Source organism: Copadichromis virginalis, linkage group LG19 (assembly GCF_057382275.1).
Source record: "Copadichromis virginalis isolate Kocher_CV1m ecotype Utaka linkage group LG19, C_Virginalis_male_GT1.1, whole genome shotgun sequence".
In the NCBI taxonomy this organism is placed as follows: domain Eukaryota; kingdom Metazoa; phylum Chordata; class Actinopteri; order Cichliformes; family Cichlidae; genus Copadichromis; species Copadichromis virginalis.
Genome location: NC_140636.1, coordinates 30,497,137 through 30,500,856, shown reverse-complemented (window position 1 = coordinate 30,500,856; position 3,720 = coordinate 30,497,137).

Sequence of the window (3,720 nt, the reverse complement as noted above, 5' to 3'; positions counted from 1 at the left end):
CATCCATTCTGACTTTACTATCCAGACGTCTTGAATGAAATACACGTGATATGCACATTTACCACAGCAGCGATGAAGAGTATCGGCTCACAAAAAACTCATTGATTAATCAGGGTGTTGCGTTACTTATTCTTTTTTACAAATTTACAATCATGCGTTTAAATCTATACACATTATAATAGTGTGCCACACAGGGATGCGCTTCCAAACACCAGATTCAGCAGCTTAAATTTCTGTTACTATAAACTGAAATGAGGATAAATCTGAGGTAATACAAAATATAACTAAAGGCACAATTTGGATAACTTTTATATAGCATAATAATATATATTGAATACTTTTTGGCATAAAAATACATATTTTACATGCATAAGTTTGTGTCAAATGCAGTGTTGGGACTAACGCGTTATTAAGTAACGCGTTACAGTAGCTACGTTATTATTGTGGTAACGAGCACTGTAACTAGTTATTATGCCAAAACCGGGAACGCGTTACCCGTTACTGGGATTTAGATAGGCTCGTTATTCGTTACTTCGTGTGGTGTCTATCGCGGAGCTTCCACAGATTCAATAACATTAGCAAGTGGTGGAGGCCAGCAGGTGGATGAAGGAAAAGGGAGGCAAGAGGAGAGACCCGAAGCGGCCGCTGGTCCGAGAGTGTCAGGTGAACTGAACTTCAGGTAAGAAGTTATGACCTGCAGTCCATCTGAGTCACATATAAACCAAGTTTAGGTGGAGTTTATTTTCGTTATGCTGACTTTTTCGTACTGCGTGCTAGCTAGCATGACGGAGTTTCTATACAGCTGGGTGGGTGCTATGTTACTGATGTTGAACTTTATTTTGTTCATACGGTTAATTATTAGAGTTGCCAACCCTCCCGTAAAAAACAGAATCGTCTCGTATTCAGAGAAAATATCACGTGTTTCGTATTGAGGTGACATTTTGTCCCTGACTTCAGCTACAATGGAAAAGGCACAAAGCTGGAGTTATTCTGTGTTTACGCTGCACAGCTGCCTCTTCTTCTCTCATTCTCTGCCCCTCCCTCTCCTGTTTCTACTTCAATCATGAAACTGATCAATGATCAGCTGATCGGCTTTTCTCTCTTGTTTATTTATCGCCCACTTTGCGCCAGAAAGAGGAAACCAGTGGATGTCGCGCTAAACAACAGCAGCACTTTTAAGCTTGATCAGCTGTTGTTAGAATTTATTTAATATTAATTTCTAGTATCAGCTGATGTTTGCTGGAGCCACAGCTGTAAAGCTGCTGGTCATGATGTCGGTTTGGTTATGTAGTGAGAGGGAAACATGAAGATGAAACCAGGAGATGTCCTTACTGAATCATCAGAGCTGAAGAGGTGATGGAGAAACAGGTTTACCTTTTAGGTGACATGAATGAGTTGAAGGGAAGTTATGAACTGTTTCTGAGAGACAAATAACCCCAGGATCCTTTTTTTACTTAGCTGACAGCTGGTAACTGTGCAGGGGCGGATCTAGCAAAGTGTTGCCAGGGGTCCATGTAGGGCATTAAAAGGGGAAGGGGGGCACAAGGAAATACTTTCTTATTCTCATTTAAAATGTCTCACTTTTAAAAAAATAATTATCTGAGTCTTGCAACAAACAATTGATAGATTGATACATATATACCATCAGAACAGTGTACATCACTGTCACAACAGGCTTTATGATTTTTCCTATAATGGTGGCCGGTCTCTAGTCAAAATGCCCAGGACGATTTTTTTGTCCCAGTCCAGCCCTGTAAGCAGCTCATCTGCAGTCGTCTGTTACTTACATCTTCCTATTCAGAAGGCAGGATTTCCAAGTTCTGAGTACAATCGAAAGCACCACGACTGCAGTTTTTGTGTTGGATGTACAAAGCAGGCTAGGATAGAATCAGACGTGGGATTTCTCTCATGGAAATGTGCACATTATTTTTTCCTTTCTATTGGTAGGTGGCACAGTGCACTTGTGGCAAGTAAGCAAGTTAGAAGACTGTCAATCTTGCTGGGTATCCAGTTACAGAAGCAACACATTAACAAGAGAATTCTGAGTAAAACCAAAGTTACTTTCCCTAGTAACTAGTTACTCTGAAAGTAACGAGTAACTTGAAGTAACTGAGTTACTTTTGATAGAAGTAACTAGTAATGTAACTAAGTTACTAATTTAAAGTAACTTACCCAACACTGGTCAAATGGCATATAGCTGTCTTTAATTTTCCTGCATGTTCTATTTAACCCTTGTGTGGTGTTCATATTTTTGTTACTCAGCCAGTGTTCATGGGTCTGGTGGACCCGCTAGAGTTTTGGCTTTCCAAATTAACACTATCAAACAATTTTATGTTAAATTACTCAACAGATGTTTACTTCATCCCAATTACAAGCCATATGAACAGCAAACATGGTTAATTTTTTCCCTTTACCTTTGTTAGATCACATTTATGAATCAATGTGCTTCTCGTTTTTTGTTTTTTTTTTATAAAATGTTATAAAAAAATAAATCAGTTATAATCAAGTGGAGTGAGTGGAAAGACACAACACATTTACACGTGAAGCAATATGTTTCACAACTAAATGGGATCAGCTGCTCATCAATGGTGACATTAGGCCCAGGTTTGTAAGACAGGGGGAGGTGGTGCACACACTTATCCCACACTGTCCTGATGGCAGCTAGCTTGTCTCTCTGCCGTTGAGCTGGTCTGTCGTCTCAGTTATCAAAACGGATAATCCTGGAAATTTTGTGGAAGTTTTCCAGAAACATTGATGCACGGAAAGGTTCTTGCCGGTTTCTGCGTCCCACAGGGATTCTGTGGATTCCCCTTTGGACCTGAAAACTCCTGCAAGGATAAGAACCCCAAAGTAGGCCTTTGGGGTTCTTAGATCTCCTTCCACCTCTCTCCAAAAACACACCTTCCTTCTAGATTACTGGAATCTAGAATAATTTTCTGGATGGAATCTGGGATGAAAAGCTAAAATGAAGACTTGATGTCCTGCACATGAGTAACTGTCAGCCGTGTTGGCCCTGGCTTATCACAGTAACAGCTCTGCAGGGTGGCTCATTTCTTGGGCAAGAAGACCATTCAGTTTCACCAGTTATTGACGTCCATATTTCTTCACTTGCTGTCTGGTGGGCTTGTTCTGGTCCTGGAGCTGGCTGAAGATGGGGTACTCGTCTTCGTTTTGTTACTAAATGGTGCTCAACCTCATCCTCTTCTTCAAAATCACTGTAAGACTCTGAATTTTCAGAAATGTGAAATATTCTGAAACCTCTTTGTCAACATCATCATCCGAAGCCCCTCTCTCTTCCAAAATTAATTGGATGGCCCTCGCAGCAGATAATCTTTTGCCATCTTGATCAGTTGTGATAAAGAACCACACTGGCAAAGTCTTATTTATAGTATTATGCCCCTAATTTGCAGGAGGGACAGGGAATGATAAAATAAAATTTGGATCCCTCAAGAAAGAGGGCAAAATGTGTGGGAATGTCAGAGCAGACGGTGTTGATAGTTGAATTTTTAACAATGTTGCAACTTTGTGCGGAGCAGGAGGGGAAGAAAACACTATCAGCAGCACCAGAAAGGAGGAAGACAGAGTGTGGGAACACAGGACCTACACTTTCAACACTTTTATTAGACCTGGGTCCAGTGGACCCGAACACCTTGTATGTAATGTAAATGCGTGGGGGGAGGTACAGTATGAGGTCATTGAAAATTAGTTCGGATTTATGTT